The sequence below is a fragment of the Petaurus breviceps genome, unplaced genomic scaffold, assembly GCF_028583685.1.
Source record: "Petaurus breviceps papuanus isolate PSGF00001 unplaced genomic scaffold, PetGlider_PUasm1.0 90504, whole genome shotgun sequence".
In the NCBI taxonomy this organism is placed as follows: domain Eukaryota; kingdom Metazoa; phylum Chordata; class Mammalia; order Diprotodontia; family Petauridae; genus Petaurus; species Petaurus breviceps.
Window position 1 is genome coordinate 2,217,220 of NW_027187266.1, and position 18,576 is coordinate 2,235,795.

An 18,576-nucleotide genomic window follows, 5' to 3' on the forward strand; every position below is an offset into this window, starting at 1 on the left:
CAGGAAGGAGCAGTGAAAGTCGGTGGTTTCAACTACCTAGTAGTTCATTTTTGTTCTTGTTTTTCAGTTAGCAATCTGTAAAAATTATTGCAAAATTAGCCTCTTCTCTCCAGAGTCAATAATATTCCTTGTGCCAGGTGGTGTAATAATTCAAAAAGAGGGCAGACCTTGGAGGGAATGAAACTGATTTAGGAAGTAGACTCCCCAGCCCTAGTCACTGCTGCTTATTCCGGACTGCTAAAGGTCGGTAAGTAGAGGGCTGTTACAGAAGCATAATAACACAGGAGGGCTACAATTTCTATTCTGTTTGAATTTTTGAAATGAAAAGGTTTTTTTTTCCTTTCCTTTTCCTTTTTTTTTGCTCAGTGAATTCCATGTATCCTTTTCATTTCTGTTTCCTTTTTAAATATAAAAATAGCAACATCTTATTTCATATTGTATTAGTCATATTCTGGTTCCTTTGAGCACTGCATAATATCATAGATTTGTAGATGTCAGGCCTGGAAGGATTTCAAAAATCATCTATTCTCTCATTTTACAGATGGAAAAACTGAGGCCCTGAGGGGGAAAAGTAAGTTGTGCTAGGTCACATAGTTAACTAGTAGCAAACTTAGAATCCAAGTCTTCTGTTTATAATTCCATGATGTCACTTGATAGATTATTTTATTACATTTTTTTTCACTCCATTACCTGTGGAAAAAAAGTGCCAAAATCTTTGGAACTAGTTATGACTTGTTTTGGAGCCTTTTTGTTTCTGACTTTCTTTATCTTTCCTTTCTAGTTTGATGGGGTTTGTGATGACATGAAACAGGAGTGTAATTATCAACTTGCATTTGCTTAGGTTTCACTTTAAATTAAGTTCATGAGGTAAATTAGTTTATTTTCCACTGCCCCTTCTCTGAAATATTCCTAAAGGGTATTACTGCAATCTGTGGTAAAATACAAGAGGTAACATTTTGTAGTTTCTTTTTGGAGTTTGGTTGCCAGGAGTTTAATAAAATTTATTGGTAGCTATCACTAATTTTCAGACTTATTTTGTGAATTCTGTTTTATTGTTAGTCCCAGTTTCCTACTAGAGATGATCCTGCAGCTGTTGACTCCAAGTTGGATCAAGAGAATCACATTAAGAGGGATTGCTTTGATGTTTTTCAAAGTCCAGAAAGAATTTTGCACCTTTCTGAGTATTAGTTGACTGCAGGTAAAGAATGTTACTCTTTGGAGAAGTACCAATTAGGGTTAATTATATATATAACCTGATTGACCTGCCATAGCACTTAGGACACCTAATTGAATTTGTCATTGTTCTCCCGAAATGGAGATTTAGCTCTACAGTGTGTTGCTGTTGGGAGATGACTAGTCTTTGAATCTGAGTGCAAAGACCTTGTCAGCACACTTACTAAAATGGGAAGGACAGTCCAAATCTCTTTATTCTAGTATTCTAGTTTTATTACTTTTGAAAAACAATGAATATCTCAATGGACTTGGTTCTCCTTCCTCCCTGGAAGACATATGCCAAATCAGCCACATCAGTTCATGAGACTTCAGAGAGGCTTCAGGGAAGTGGGAGCCAGAGCTACATTAAACTTTTGTGACTTGAACTGAGAGAAGGCAAAGAGAACTTGGTTTCAGGTTTCACCAAAACCCTGAAACTAAGCCCAGGTTTATTGAAAAGTTTACCAAAGTTTGTGAATCTTCTAGTGCACAGACACTGAGTTATGGTTTGGGATAGAAACCATAGGAAACCTATTGCTTTTCATCCCTGACCATGCAAAAGTCAGCAATTTCTGGGAAATTTTATTCTGGTTATTAGGGCATCTAGGCAATTCTGGGCCTCAAGTGTAAATTCAACTACATAAAACCTGGGCCATTGAGGGGACTCAATCAAGATCATCAATAAATATGTTACACATTTGTGTGCACTTTGTATGATGCAGTTAATATCAATAGCCCAGACTCAGTATCGTGGTTCTTGAAAATTCACTCCACCGGTGAGATTAGAACATGCCACAAAATGAGCTCCTTTGAATTGGGACTGATTTGGTATGCAAATTTAAAATGCCATCTTTTAGCAAAGAGATGTCTAGTTGGATCTTCTTGAGATGTCCTTGTGCTTGTAAATTAAGAGCTTTCCTTCTACTCTCACATCAGTAGAAACATTTACTATGATTGTCTGCCATTTGCTCTAAAATGCGAATCAAACTTTTGAAATGAGATTTCAGTCTCCACTCAGTATACAGAATGTAGCTATTAGATCCAGTTTCAAAAATACTGAGTTAGTTGTTATCAAAGCAAGAACAGAATGAAAAAGGGAAATTAACTTATTTCACTCAGTACTTTCCCTTCTAAGGAATCAAAAGCAAATTGTGTACAAGTGAATACCAATATGAAAAGGGAGATAAACCCATATACTTACATATCTTCCTCCTAACATTGTGTGTGTATCTGTCTATGTGTGAACAAAAGGGAGATAAACCCATATATTTACATATCTTGGTCCTAACATTGTGTGTGTGTGTGTGTGTGTGTGTGTGTACACAAATTTATCAGTCTACGTGACCGATATAATCAGTTACAGTAAACTTCTTCTAGGCTATTAATATTTGGAGTAGGGGGGACATAAAAAGTTGTTTAAAAATTTAAATCTATGATTCTTTATAACATATCAGAATCCTAACCTTTCCAAAGAAACTTTTCCCTGTGTAACATTTTCTGATTTGAGTTTCTACAATATTTGTCCACTTAACTTACCTAAAAAAAAAAAATGTTTTACTTATAGAAAAACTCTAGGACTAGAACTTTTCCAAAAGTGCTAATTATATAGGTCATAAAATCTTTTACCTCACTTTTGGAAAATATGGGCACAAGCAAGAATCACATGACATATATGATTGGTTGACAATGTCCATTGTTGAGCGGGAGACCTAAATTAATGAGATTCCCTAATCCACAAAAGTATCAAAGTTTTGATTTGTTCAGACCTCCTTTGCTTATGATGAAAATGATGAAATCAGTTGAATATGGATGTCTCATCTCTTTGAAATATGCTTTCTCCTCCTGAAACCAAATTAAATAGTAATGTGTCTAGCTGAGCATTACATACAGTAAAAGGATAATAAACTTCCCCAAAAAGCTTGTCGCACCCTAATGCAACATGTAAGCAATGACATTTCAATAGCACAGTAAATTCTCCACTTCAGAGCATTTCTTTCAAGTTTTGCAATAAATCAATAAGCAGATCCCTTCCCCAGGTGTTATTTATGTTATCTACACAGCTAATGGTGAGTTGAGTCAGCCTTTAAGTTTGTAGTTCAAAGAAGAACAAAATTATGAGAAACAGCCTTAGACTTCAAGTACTCCTGCCCACCCAAGAAACATTTTTCAATGCATTCTTCAAGATGGATGAACAAATGACATTTGAACTGCTGCTTTGATGCATAGCTACCAAGAGAAATACTAAACATATATAAAATTGCCATGTCATGTAATTCTCTTGTCCTTTACATGATGGTAAATGGATGAGATTACCTCTGAATTCTTTTCCAGCTCTAAATCTGTGATCCTGATTTTCCACTTTTTCCTCTTGCTTATGGAATCACTAGAAAATATGCCAAAATATCTCCTTGATGCTGAATTCTTTGTTTGAAATAGATGCCCTCAGTCAGAAGAATTGCACAAATAAACTATGGATGGTGTGGTTTGTGTATGTTTTCAGAGGTCTCTGGTCTTCTTTTTTTGTTTTTATACATGGAACCAATAAATTGTCAATGAACAATTGTTGACTTGATTTTAATTAATAATATCTGCCACCTTTATAATGCTTTAAGGCTTAAAAATCTTTACAGATTAATTCATTTGATCTTCAACTTTGTTAAGAAGGTGCTACATGTTTTATTATCCCCATTTTACAGAAAAGAGAATTGAAATGTTTGTTGTTCAGTCATGTAGGATTCTTTGTAAAAACATGGGGTTTTCTTGGCAAAAATATCGGAATGATTTGGCATTTCTTTCTCCAGCTCATTTTACGGATAAGAAGGAGGCAAACAGGATTAAGTGACTTGCCCAAGGCCACATAGTTACGGTAGTAAATGTCTGAGGTCTGCTTTGAACTCTGGAAGATGAGTCTTCCTACCTCGGGAACCTGCACTCTATCCACTGCACCACCTAGCTACCATTAATTGGACTTATAAGATATTAAATGATCTGTTCAAAGTCCTATAGTTAAAGTGAGTGTTGGAAGTAGGATTCAAATGCATATCCCTATTTATCCTGAGACTAGTGTCCTTTCCACTAAGCCACAATATTTCTCTATGTTTGTGACCTAAAGAAAGCCCAGGTAGGTGACCCCTTTATTCTGTTTTAGAACGTTTTAGTCTGTGATCCATCCTTTTCCTGGAGCCCCACTAGGAAAAACTCTTGGAAGATCCCAGTGTTAGGAAACGTGTCCCTTCTAATGGGGTCTCAATCCAGCACGTCTACTTTATTCAGGGAAAGGGTAAGATTTTGTGCATATTAGATGTCTCCTTGGAAATATTACCAGTCCATCATTTTCCATTTATTAATGTTATAAGTGTGGTGGAAAACACCAGTGTCATTATAATTTCTCACTTAATGGGGAGGAAGCAGGGTGTAAAAATTCATTCTTTTTTTTTTCCCTTTTGGAGGGTGATTGGTGTTACATGGCTAGTTGAGTGTGTGTGTGTGTGTGTGTGTGTGTGTGTGTGTGTGTGTGTGTTAAGTGTCTGAGGCCGGAACTGAACTCAGGTTCTCCCGACTCTGACTCCAGGGCCGGCACTTTACTCACTGCTCCACTTAGTGGCCCCTAAAAATTAATTCTTATCTATTGTATGATTGGGAATTTCATCGTCTGAGAGTGCCTTACTTACACAGGAAGAAAGTGGAAGAAGAGAGAAGGAAAAGGAAGAAGAAACAAGAATGAAAACAAGCTAAAGAAAGAATAAAGAGAAGAAACAAAAAGAGGTCGGAGGCCAGCTCTGAGTGATTGTTCTGGATGCTGTCCTATGAGTAAAGTTTGTGGATGAGCTTTAGTAAATTTCTTTTTTTTGCTTTTTTTTTTTTGGAGAGCAATTGGAGTTAAGTGACTTGCCCAAGATCACAAGGCTAGTAAGTGTTAAGGGTCTGAGGCTGGATTTGAACTCAGGTCCATCCTGACTCCAGAGTTGATGTTTTCTATTCACTGTGCCACTAGTAAATTTCTTGATCTGTTCCCTCACTAGTTGATGGCCTCCTCAAATTATCCTATATTTACTCTTAAACACAATACATATGTGTGTGTGTGTGTGTGTGTGTGTGTATCCTACCCAATAAAATATATGATCCTTTAGGGAGAGGACTTTTTTTTTTCTGTTTTCAAATCCTTAGTTCCTAGTATAGTACTTTGTATGTCATAGATACTTAATAAAAAGTTGTCAAAATGTGTTGTGTAAATGCTGTCTTTTTTGTTTTGGTTTGGTTTTATTATAAGAACATTGGAGATTTAGGACTTTGAAGAGAAAAAAAAATGTCCCTAAAGTTGAATTTGTATATGTTTTTGCTGATGCCTATAATTCTATAATTCAGAATTATAATTTCAAAAGTAAAAGTGACTGAGGATTATTACTATCTTTCGTTTCAGTGGTATAATGGGAAGCTGGAAATTTGTGTTCTTATTCTGCCACTTAAAGACTGGGCAAGTCACATCCTCTGTGGCAATTAGTTTTCATATCTGTTCGATGTTCGATGGGAATACTAAGAACTTTAATTCTTGCCTCACATTGGAGTTAAGGATCAAGTGAGATGTGAAAGTGTTTCTAAATGAAGTCACTGTGGTTGTTGTTGTATCAATACCCATGTGTTTGAGCTTTAGAATAGAATCATTTGATTCCCATCTTTTTATGACTGAACCTCCTACTGTGAATGTATCATAGTATATTCCTGAGCTTTGTCATAGTCATATGATATAATTTTTCTTTTGATGAATGAGCTTCCTACTGTGTAAGGGGAATTTGAAGATCATCCCTGCCCCTTAATAGGCCTAAGGGAATTTGAAGACCCTCCCTGCTTTGAAAATATACTCTGCCCCGTAATAGGCTGAATGTAGTCACAAGGAACCTGTGGTGGGAAAAGTTTGCTGAAGAGTGGAGTAGAACCCACAGGAAACTGGGAGTCAGAGCAGCTAGACAGGGTTGGTAGGAGAGGACACATTAGAGGGAGACAAGTAGGCTTGTGAGTAATGGTTGGTGCTTGCCACCTGCTGTGACTGATAGGCTTGTGTTGGTTTGTGGAAAAGCTAAAGGATGCTGTGGCTCTCTGTGCTGTTGTGGCTTATTAACTTCTTTGCTACTATAATAGAATCGGCTTACTGGTTTTGGGATTCAGTTTTCTGGTGTCTAAATAAATGTTTTGCTTCTGTCTTTTATATGGGGCATCTGTTACATTTTGTGATTGAGTACTATGCTGGTATATTTATAGTGATTGTTGGTACTGTGAATATTGCATTGTTGCTACATACCGTGAATTTGTTTTCTGTGTGTATATGCAAGGCATGTGCTGCCTATATGATATGGATGTTAACATAGGTTGTCAAAATATGGTTTTCAGGAAGCATTGCTAAATATTTCTATAATCCTGTCTACCCTTCTTCAAGGGACACAGAGATTCCAATCTTGAGGGAAGTAAGAGATGGGACCATGAGGCTGACTGAGTGTTGGACTAGAAGACCTCAGACATCCTTCCCATATCTAAATGTATTATCTTGTGATTTTATGATGTGCAGAAAGATAAAAAGATTTTCCTAAGTCAACATAGGTAGCTGCTATAAGTAGCACAGATGGAGTTCTAACACAGACCTCTTCTGAACCTGAAATAGAGATCTCTTTACTGTTCCACATACGGTAACATAGTTAGATAAATTAAGAATTATTTAAAAGACTAGATCCAAAAGTATTGTATAAGTAACTTAGTGGCAAGGACTATTTTGTTTATTTCTCTTTCATTTTGGTAGAAATGTATGTGTGGAAGTCACTTGATAAATGCTTATTGAATCAAATAACTGAAACAAGTAGTGACCAGTGTCAATCTGGAGCAAATCCTTTTGGTGATTTGTCCTTGGCCTTGATTCTCTCAAACATTTTATTTCAAAGAGTTGTACAAAAGCAAAGGTATCAAGTCCAGTTCAAATGTACCATTACACTATGTGTTTTGAGGTGACTTTCCCTCCTTGGAACTCTCTCCCTCCTTATCTCCACTTCCTGGCTTCCACAGCTTCCTTCAGATCTGAGCTAAGTCCTATTTTCTGCAAGAAATATCCCCCAGTTCTCCTTAATCTTTGTGTCTACCCACTGAAATTAGCCGCAATTTATCCTGTATATATTTTGTTTGTACAGAGTTGTTTGCATGTTGTGTGCCACCCCCCCCCCCCCATTAGACTGTAAGCTTCTAGAGGGTAAGAACTGTTTTTTATTTGTTTGTTGCCTTTCTTTGTATTCTCAATCAACATATTGCTTAGCATATAGTAGGCATTTAATATATTCCTGCTGAATTGACTTGGTGGATATTACATATATGTATATAATATACACATATATATACATACATGTATATATATATATTCTATCAAAACTTAAAACTGCATAAAACTGGGAGCACCTTACATATGTATAGATGTATGTGCAAAAATAGGTGTAAATATTGATACCAATATCCATATATTGATATCACTATCTATACACATATATATGTAAATAAAGATATATGTTTATTTATATTTTATGTGTGTGCATGTGTGCGCGTGGGCGTGTGTGTGTGTGTAATCTTCTATGCTAATTTCTGCATAGCAAAAATAGCATTGATAGGATCAAGATTCAAAGGAGTTAGGCTCAAATCCCAGTTCTGCAACATGTGTGACCAGAAGTCCCTTAACCTCTTTGGTCAACAGTTTATCTGTAAAATGGGGAAGCCAAACTAGATAGTATCTGAGATCCCCTTTTGCTCTAGATCTGTGATCATGTGAACATTATTGACCCTTGGTATTCTTGTCATTTAAATGAGGGGGATGATATATAAGGTCCTTTGTCATTCTAAATCTTTTTAATGATGATCAAATTGAAACAAGTGAAATAGAACCAAGGTGAGAAGAAATATATGTCTTCCTGAATGACAGAAAATTCATTCGTACTTCACCTGCAAGCTCACGATATCTTTTTTTTTTTTTAGGTGTGGGCCTTTCTGGCTTTTATCTCCATTACACCCTGTAAAAAGACTACACTGTCTGATTACCCTCCAAATTATTTATCCAGACACACCATAGCAGTGCCAAGCAACACCCAAGGTGTTTGTGGTGAGATTCCAAATATTCTTTTGAACCTCATTATGCTTGCCACCACACTGTGTTGGTGAGTGGTATTCCTGAATGATTGGGTAAACACATGTCTTTATTGTTTTTTTCAATATTTCTGTGTGTGTGTGTGTGTGTGTGTGTAAGAGAGAGAGAGAGAGAGAGAGAGAGAGAGAGAGAGAGAGAGAGAGAGAGAGAGAGAGAGAAAGAGAGGGAGAGAGACAGAGAGAGACAGAGAGACAGAGAGAGAGAGAGAGAGAGAGAGAGAGAGAGAGAGAGAGAGAGAGAGAGAGAGAGAGAGAGGGAGGGAGGGGAGGGAGAGAAGAGCCTTACCAAGTAAACTGATGGGATATAGAATCCTGTGATTCAGTGATATTCCTAAAATGGAATCCTAGTAGATCTCAGGATTGTAAAAATATCCCAGAATATCATGTTAGACCTAGAAAGCCAATGTTCCCCCAAAGTATCAAATTCAGTACTAATGGGTTTGTGTGAAAATCAGCTATAAATCCATTGAAGTCACCAACATGTAAGCATAGTATGCTATATAAGCATCAAAGATTACTATTGTTTTTAGGAAAGGCAATATTCTGACTACTTCAGTTTGGCTGGTGACTGGAATTTAAGACCACATGAAAGATTACAGAAGGCTTAGTAATTCTAAACTCATTCTGTCTTTCTGTTTCACCACAACTCCTCCCAGGTATCTGCACCAGAGCTTTCTTTCCTCTGTCCAGCAAAACATTCATTGACTTCGTCTCTTTTTGCAGCAGTAATCACAGATGGTGTGGCAAGGACTGGTGAACATCTTTGTGGACCTGGAATTGCCCCCCTCCCCTTTTATCTGCCTGTTTGATATCACAGGCAGCAGATGTCAGTAGCTTGAAGAAGTTCCATGTTATTGCAGTGGGTGGTGTTTTTAATTTCTGTTGATCCAGGGATGTTTCTAATTTCCATTAGAGTTCTTACCCACAGCCTGATTTCTTTCAGTCCTGGGGCTTATGCTAACTTGCATTACTAATTTAGTAGGTCCCTCTTATTTTTCATTTAATTGTGGAAATCATTTCATAGACTAATAGAGGATGCTGCCCTATTCTATCTAGCCTCTGACCTCCTAAACGTGAATGTCAATACCATCCAGGACCTGTTATTGTTTCTCCTCTTCTTGAAAGTCTCCAAGGATGAAAGGACTCCAAAAATTCCTTTGAGAGCCAATTTTGGTTCTTTATCACCCTGATAGTCAAGGAATCCTTCCTTAGGTCCAAACGGAAATCTCTCTTGATTGAATTTAAGCCTATTTCCTCTTCTTTGTTTAAATGCAGAGATGAATGACAGCTGCTCAGCTTCCTCCTTCACATCAAACACAGTTCATGTTCTGTTGTATTTTGGCCACATCTTACAAGGTAAGCAGGATAAAACCCATTTATATTGACCCCCTCTTAGGGCATAAAAGGTCATAAATTATGATATTAATTGACCTTTTTTCTTCTCCCATATAAACACTCCATTTGATTGAACTGGATTTAGTTGAAGTCAACAATATTCATCAATCATTTAGTGGGCTGATGTCATTGTGCATAGGACTGGACATAGAAATATGACACAGACCTGATACTCAAGTATCTTAAACTTTAATTGTGTCAGAAAAGCCAACAATACATCCACAAATACATGAATAGAGAGTATGCTAAGTATAAAGGAGAGGCAAGGGAAAATGTCATGAGAAATTTGATTGCAGAAGACAAAGGTGGATGAAAGATGATATGAATAAATGCATGGAAATAAGCAGCTTACCCAAGAAGGGCTGAGAATTTTAGGGTGCACTGGAAAATAGTTCAAGTTGTACAGAACTTAGAGTATGCAAAGAGAAGTATAAGGCAAAGTTGGAAGGGAAGGTTAGAATCGGGTCATGAAAGGCCTTAAATGCCAAGATAAGCAATTAATATTTTGTTTGGTAGACAATGTGGAACACCTGAAAGATTTTTAGTGGAGTGATATACACAGAAGCCTATGTTAGGATGATTAATTCAGGAGTGATTGAGAAGGAAGAATTGGAGGGTATAGACTCAAGGCAGAAAGCTCTAATAGGTTATATAATCTTTTAGGCAAAATTTGTGAGTTATCTACTCAAAGGTAATAATCAAAGCCATGGGAGTATATTAGATACAAGAATAACTGATATTTGTATAAAGTTTTAAGGCTACCAAACTCCTTTATATAAATTATACCACACATAATGTGATGTCCTGTGAGATATCTACTATCAGTTTTAAAATCCCCATTTTTCAGTTGAGGCTCAAGGAAGTTATGTCATTTCTCCATGGTCATATAGCTAGCAAGTGTCAAAGGTGTTATCTGAACTGAAGTTTTCCTGATATTCAGTCAATCACTCTATCCATTATATCCTGCAGCCTTTCACAAAGGGAGAAAATGTGGAGAAGAGTGAGAAGATCCTGCATTTAAAGTGTTGGACAAGGAGTACAGCATCACACAAACTAAGAGAAAAAAGTACATAAAAGGAAGAGGTAGTCCACAGAATAAAATACTGTAAGGTCAATTTACCTGAGGAAAGAAAATAAAAGCCATTAAATTTTAGGTAAAGGAAGTCAAGAGTGACCTCAGAGAGCAGTTTCAGCAGATTTATGATCTTGTGGGCAAGCCTTTTTTTTTTTCTTAGAAATTTGGATTATAGGAACTTTTGAATTAGGCTCCTTTTCTGGGTTGGTGTATCATGCAGTTCTGGCATCATAAAAGTTCTTTTGATTCATTTACTAACTTTTTGTTTCTTTGTTTTGGTGCTGAGACCTCAGGAGCTGATTTCTAGGTTTTTACCGACTCCAGAGATAAGAATAATTTGGTTGTAGGCATGCAAAGTTGGTATAATATTAAGAAAATATTAAGTTAAATTATATAAATAAATGCATTAAAAGCTTTTGACTTTTAATGGCACTCATTTCCGTTAAAAACAGTAGCAAACAGGAATAAATGGAGCTTTATTTAATGGGAAAAATGGTATATATCTAAAAACAAGGTCCATCATTATTTGTAATGAGGACAAACAATAATCCTTTCCAATGAGATCAGAAAGTAAACAATGAAAAGAAATTGAGAAAATAAGTGTAAATGAAGAAGAAAAATAATCATTTTTACAGATGATATGATGGTGTACTTAGAGAATTCTAGGGTAAGCTAAAATAACTGAAACAATAGCTTTAGCAAAGTTGAAGACTATAAACTCAATTTACAAAATAGTCAGCTTTTCTTTAAAATACTGTATCAGCAATGCCATATTCACAATGCCTATAGAGATTACAAATATGCTGATATAATTATCCATCACAAAACACGTCAGGTTTGCCATTTGGGGAAATAAACTAGAAAATTTATTAAGATACCAAAAGACTGAGTCCCAAAACCAGAAAGTGAAAGCCATCAGAGTAGTTATGATATTGGCACAGGTAGATAAAGTAGAAAGCACCCACATTTTCAAGCCTTTAAAACAGAACAGGCTACTTCAGGCAAAGGTCCTCCTCTCCCCACTCACAGCAACCACCCAGTGTCCTGGAAGAGCGCTCCCAGCAGCTCCGGCCCCTGGCAGTGCTCAGCTGGAGTCCTAACTCAAAAAAAAAAAAAAAAAAGGCAACCGCCACCAACTGCCAACCGCAGGACCGTTAGCTCGGCTTTTCACTTTCTCTTGCTCTGCTATGTCAGCACGTCCATGGGGCATGGGAGATCTTTAAATCCCATAACCCTTACAAATACAAAAAAAAATTCCAACAGGAAGACATAGAAATAAAAATTCTAAATAACTGTAGAATGTATAAAAATAACTATAGAATATATAAAATACCTGGGATGCTGCCTACCAAGATATGCACAAGAACTATATCAATACAATTATAAAACACTATTTACAGAGATAAAGACAAACCTTAAGAATTAAAGAAATATTAATTGCTCATAGATAGGCAGAGCTAATATAATAAAAATGGCAATACTACCCAAATTAACTCATTCAGTGTCATGCTAATCAAATTGACCAAAGAATTACTTTGTAGACTTAAAAAATGCATTTGGAAGTACAACAGGTCAAGAATCTCAAAGGAAATAATAAAAAAAGATTGGAAAGAAGGGATCCTAGCAATATCAGATGTCAAACTTTACTTCAGAATAGTATTTCTCAAAACAATTTGATACTGGGTAAAAATAGAGAGATTAATCAGTTGAACAGATTAGGCACACAGCATATAGATACAAATAAATCTGGAACTATGATCAATGAAATAATCAATTATGATTTAAAAGAACTTGATGGTGAAGTATGATTCTAATCTATCAGCAAAGAGGTGGTGTATATTAGGTGTAGAATGAAATATATGTTTTTAGACATTGCCAATGTTTTTTGTTTTTTTTTTACTATATATTACAAGGAAGGAGTAGAGATGGGGAGTAATTGGGAAATGATATTAATGTGAAAAAAAGTACTTTGACAAAACATCTGAATAAAATTTTAAAAATGAAAAAACATTTGAAATAAAATGTCATTTGAAAAATAAAATAGTTTTTTTTGTTGTGAGTGAGAATAAAATGAAGTGGGAGAGGGTTTTTAATAGAAATTATTTGTATAATAGATAGCATAATTTCTCAAACTGGTGAGGCATTAGGAATGATCATCTTATTTATTGGTGGAATAGCACAGAGAAAGGGAGAGCTGTTTGAGTAAAGGAAACTGGATTATTATGTTGGTAGAAGGGTCATCAATATACATATTGAAGCTCCTGAGGGTGGTGTCAGGGGAGCTGGGAGGAAAAAATGAGCCAGATACATATTCATAGCATTGAATTAATTAGAATAGTGAACTAGTATTTGGAAACTGGAAGTGATAAGGATGGAGGAAAGGTTGCATAAAAATATATAATTCATGAACCTAGAAATTAGAAAGGTCTTTGAGGAATGGTCCTAAAGAAATGGATTTTAACTCTTGGCCCTGTGCATTGGAGTAAGTAGGAATCAGGACATATAATGAAATAAAATTAGTGGATGTGAAACACAGAGTTAAATAGGCTAGGAAATGGACTCCTTAGATTGGAATGGGCTTGGAGAGGACTAGGTCTGATTAATAGGGCTCAGGAGAAGGCATTGTGGTTGTACTTCTTATAGGCAGGGCAATGAGATTAAGATGTCCAGGGCTGGGGAGCAGGTATAAGTGAAGCAGAAGGGTGAAACAATAAAGATGCTACTGGAACTGAAACATCAGTGTTGATTAAACTATTTACAAAAATGATTTAGTGGCTAGAGTTCAAGATCTGCCTCTCACACATCTATGTGACCTCAAGTAAGGCTTAGCCTTTTGATGCCCTCTAGCAAATCACTAAGACTGAAAGTTGTGACACAGTTGCTGATCTGTATCACAAGTCTGGATAGAAAAAATCATGATGTATAAAGATATATCTGCATAAATATTATATTAAAACAACCATGTGGGGAACGAGCTAGGTGGTAGAATTACATATTCAAAAAGCTAGAAGACCATAAAACTTAGTCATTGTGATTATCTTTCCATTCTAAAGTGAGTGGTGGATCATACAGCATGACCATGTAGGATTTATGTCAGGAATCCAGGGGTGGTTTAATATTAGTAAAACTACTAGCATAATTTGACCATATCAATAGCAAACCCAACAAAAATCATATAATTTTCTCAATAAATGTTGAAAAAGCTTTTGACAAAAAACAAAACAATACCCATTTTTATTAAAATATTAGAAAGTACAGGAATAAATGGAGCTTTTCATAAAATGATAAGTGGTATATATATATATATATATATATCTAGAAACCATGAGCAAGTATTATCTATAATGGTGATAAGCTAGGAGCCTTTCCAGTAAGATCAAGGGTGAAGCTGGCGTGCCAATTAACATCACTATTATTCAATATTGTACTAGAAATGCTAGCTATAGCAATAAGAGAAGCAAATAAAGTTGAAAAAATTAGACTAGGCAATGAGTAAGCAAAACTATCAATCTTTGCAGATGATATGACGGTATATTTTAGAGAATCAAATAAAAACTAGTTGAAACAATTGACAACTTTAACAAAGTTGCAGGATATAAAATAAATCTATAAAATTATCAACTTTTCTATATGTTACCAACAAAAGTCCAGCAGTAGAATTCCATTTAAAATAACTGTAGACAATATAAAATGCTTGAGAGTCTACCTGCCAAGATAAACCCCAAAACTACTTGAATACAATTACAAAACACCTTTTACACAAATAAAGTCAACTCTGAACAACTGGAAAATATTGTTTATGGGTGGGTTGAGCCAAATAATAAAAATGGCAATTCCATCAAAAGTAATTTGCTTATTCAGTGTCATACCAATCAAACTACCAGAAATATTCCATAGCTAGAAAAAAATACTAACAAAATTTATGTGGAAAAATTAAGGGTCAACAATATCAATGAAATGGAATTAATGAAAAAAAGTAAGGTGGCCTAGCCATACAAGATCCCAAACTATATTATAATGTGGTAATAATCAAAACAATCTGACACTCTTTAAGAAATAGAGTAGTAGGATAGATTGGGCACATAAAACACAGTAGTAAATGACTACAATAATCTAGTATTATTTGGTAAACCCAAAGATCCAATCTTTTGGGGCAAAAACTTACTATTTGACAAAAACTGCTGGGAAAACTGATAAACAGCTGGCAGAAATTATGCATATTCCAACATTTCTCACTTCACCAAGCTAAAGTCAAAATGGGTACATGATTTAGACATAAAGGGTGATACCATAAGTAAATTAGGAGAGCATAGAATAGTTTACTTGTAAGATCTATGGATAAGGGAAAAATTTATGACCAAACAAGAGATAGGGAGCATTATGAGATGTAAAAGGGATGATTTTTATTGTATTAAATTAAAAAGGGTTTTGCACAAACAAAACAGGCAAATTTATAAATAAAAACAAATACAGGCAAAATTAGAAAAAAAGCAGAAAGCTGGGAATTTTTTTCAGCAAATGTCTCTGATAAAGGCCTTATTTCACAGATATATAGAGAACTTAGTCAAATTTATAAGAATATAAGTCATTCCCCAATTGACAAATGGTCAAAGGATATAAACTGTCAGTTTTCAGAAGAAGGAATCAAAGCTGTCTATAGTCATAAGAAAAAATGCTCTAAATCACTATTGATTAGAGAAATGCAAATTAAAACAACTTGCGGTACCACTTCACACCTATCAGATTGACTAAGATGACAAAAAAGGAAAATAATAAATGTTGGAGATGTGGGAAAATTGGGACACTAACACACTATTGGTGTAATTATAAACTGATTCAATTATTTTGGAGAATAATTTGGAACTATGCCCCAAAAAGCTATAAATCTGTGCATACTTTTTAACTGAGCAATACCACTAGTAGGTCTGTATCCCAAAGTGATTTTTTTTTTAAAGGAAAAGGACATCTTTGTACAAAAATATTGATAGTGGCTCTTTTTGTGGTGGCAAAGAATTGGAAACTAAGATGCCCATCATTTGGGAAATGACTGAACAAGTTATTGTATATAAAAATTTTAATGAAATTCTGCTGTGCTATAAGAAATGAAGAGTAGGATGATATCAGAAAAATCTGGAAAGACTTACATAAACTGATGCAGAGTAAAGTGAGCAGAACCAGAACATTGTACATAGTAACAACAACATTGTGTAATGATCAACTGTGAATGACAGCTATTCTCAACAATACAATGATTTAAGACAATTGCAAAGTACTAATGATGAAAAATGCTGTCCACCTCCAAAGATGGAGTCTGAAAGCAGATTGAAGCATACTATTTTTTATTTTCTTTACTTTTTCCATGTTTTTTGTGTATTTTCTTCCACAACATGATTCTTATGGAAATGTTTTAGATTATTCTGCATGTATAAGCTGTAACAAATTGCTTACCATTTCAGGGAAGAGAAATGGGAGGGAGAGAATTTGGAACTCAAAATTTTAAAGAAAATGTGTTAAAATTGTTTTTACGTGTAATTGTGAAATATTGTGCAAAAAATAAAGTGAGCAATATAAATATTTAGTAAGGCCTTATCCTCTTTACTCATGATAAATGATATTTCTGTGATAGAACTAATCAATCTATCTTGTAATGAAATATATTTCTTCATTATTTTATATTTGTAGGATTGGCAAGCACTTGTGATCTCTTTTACCTTTTTGATTTATTGCCAATAAAATTGTAGAGTTGCAAAGGACCTCAATTAATGGTATATTATTAATCAGGAAGGAGGTTTTACATCAGGAAGAAAAATCCAGATAAATAAAGGAAGTAGGAGACTACCCCTCACTGTATACCTTCATACAATGGCTAAATGACTACTGGGTAAGTATGCCTTTAAAAAGATCCGTTTCCAGTTCTAGTTGACCTAAAGGGCTTCTGAGGTCCCTTTGGACCTGAAATTCTGTGATTCAGACATTCCTTTCTCCTCTTGCCCAATTAACTATATCAAAGAAGTTTTACCATAGGCTATGCAATGAAAGATACTGATTACTGATTCTTACATTTTTATTGAAGGAAGAAAGAAGGAAAATTCAGTTCATTGCAGCTAGAGAATATTAGCTTAAAAAAATTTCTCCTTATCTGGACTGTAATATATTTGAATGCCATAATGAGGTAATTCATTGATCCAAAGTGATCCAGAATACAGTCACTGTGGTAAAATGGATAGATCAAAGTTTTGCTAGTGCCATCCCTGAAACATTAATAATTGACATGTCAAGCAAATTTTATGAAATAGGTATAGAAATCTTGGGAAAACTCTTAAGCTGAGAAGTTCACCAATAACTGAAGGACAGGAATCAATACATGTAATTTTCATTCATTATGTCATGAACTATATTGATACCTTTATTTCTCAACCAATAATTATTAATCAGGCATTGTGTATAAAGAACTGCACTCTGTATTTTGAAAAAAAGAAAAGATCCTTTGAGATTTCAAAAATTAAGTTATCTAATATCTAAAAATGAAATATTGTAATGATAAAATAATGTTGCACATCCAGTGATGGCAACCAACAAATTGTCATAAAATATTAGTATCTAAGAACTTGGGAACAAATTACTATCTTCCTTAGAGACAGCTTTCTTGTGACTAAACTTATTTTTTCCCTGAATTTTCTTATTTCTAAACCAATGACCATGGTAAAGTAGCCTCTTCATCTATACTAGTAACTCAAATGTTTAAAGCATGTCTTTGATGAGCCTCAAATAAGTAGAATTCAATTTTTGTATGCTGCAGCAGTAACCTTTAATGTAGTCACTGGCTATGGATTGAATTATTAATGCTAACTAATCGCCTTGAACACGGTATTCACAAGGAAAATTCAGCAAGAGATTGGATGAATAAAAAACCCCACCAAAATAAAAAATAAACAAAACAGAAAAAAAACACAACCCGTCATCCCTCCTTAGTGTGAATAGCTCAAAATTCATGTCCTGTTGATAGCAGAACAAAGGTCATCTACTATTGGAAGGATGTTATTTCCATAAGATGACCTATTAATTGGAGCTCTTACTGGTGCTGAAAAGTCAATATAGATTCCCTTGACTGAAGAACTCTATTTCTAAGGGGAAGTTCAACCTCTGACATTGTTGCAACTTTGGGAGTAATACCTCCTTATGGGGAAGTAGGGAATATATATGTAGCTAGTGAAATTGGGGTGGGGGGAAAAACAACCTTGAAAACCAATGCCATTATATTTTCAAGCTAGATTGCCCTCATATCTGATTCAGTTGAAATAGTTAATTGACAAATACCATTTGCCTAAAGCCTGGTTGAGTACTTGGTATTCACAATAGGATTGTTGAATAGCTGGCAGTTGTGTTCCATGGCTCTGGGGGTCTTGGCAGCTGCCCTGGGAGAATGAACAATCCCTATAACCTGCTCCAAACCCCTGAGAGGCAAAGAACTCCCGCCATGAGGTGGGCAATTCAATAATATTTATTAAACACCTGTTATGTAGAAGAAACTGGCTTAAATTAGTACTCTGCTGAGTAATTTAGCTATACAGATGTAAGCAGCACACCTGCCTTGAACATAATAGCAGAAAAGTCAAACACTGTTGGTTTGGACTGGCCCCTCCTCCGGCAGATTACTAGAACTACACCTCTCTCTCTCTCTCTCTCTCTCTCTCTCTCTCTCTCTCTCTCTCTCTCTCTCTCTCTCT

At 35.3% G+C, this 18,576-nt stretch overlaps 1 long non-coding RNA gene across 1 annotated transcript; it reads left to right on the forward strand.

Moving 5' to 3' along the window:
- Positions 1–8,211: 8,211 nt before the first annotated feature.
- LOC138141872 (uncharacterized) lies at positions 8,212–12,031 on the forward strand. Its single transcript, XR_011163293.1, has 3 exons — positions 8,212–8,335; positions 9,655–9,735; positions 10,744–12,031. It is a non-coding gene; the product is annotated as an uncharacterized lncRNA (long non-coding RNA).
- The last annotated feature ends 6,545 nt before the right edge of the window (positions 12,032–18,576 follow it).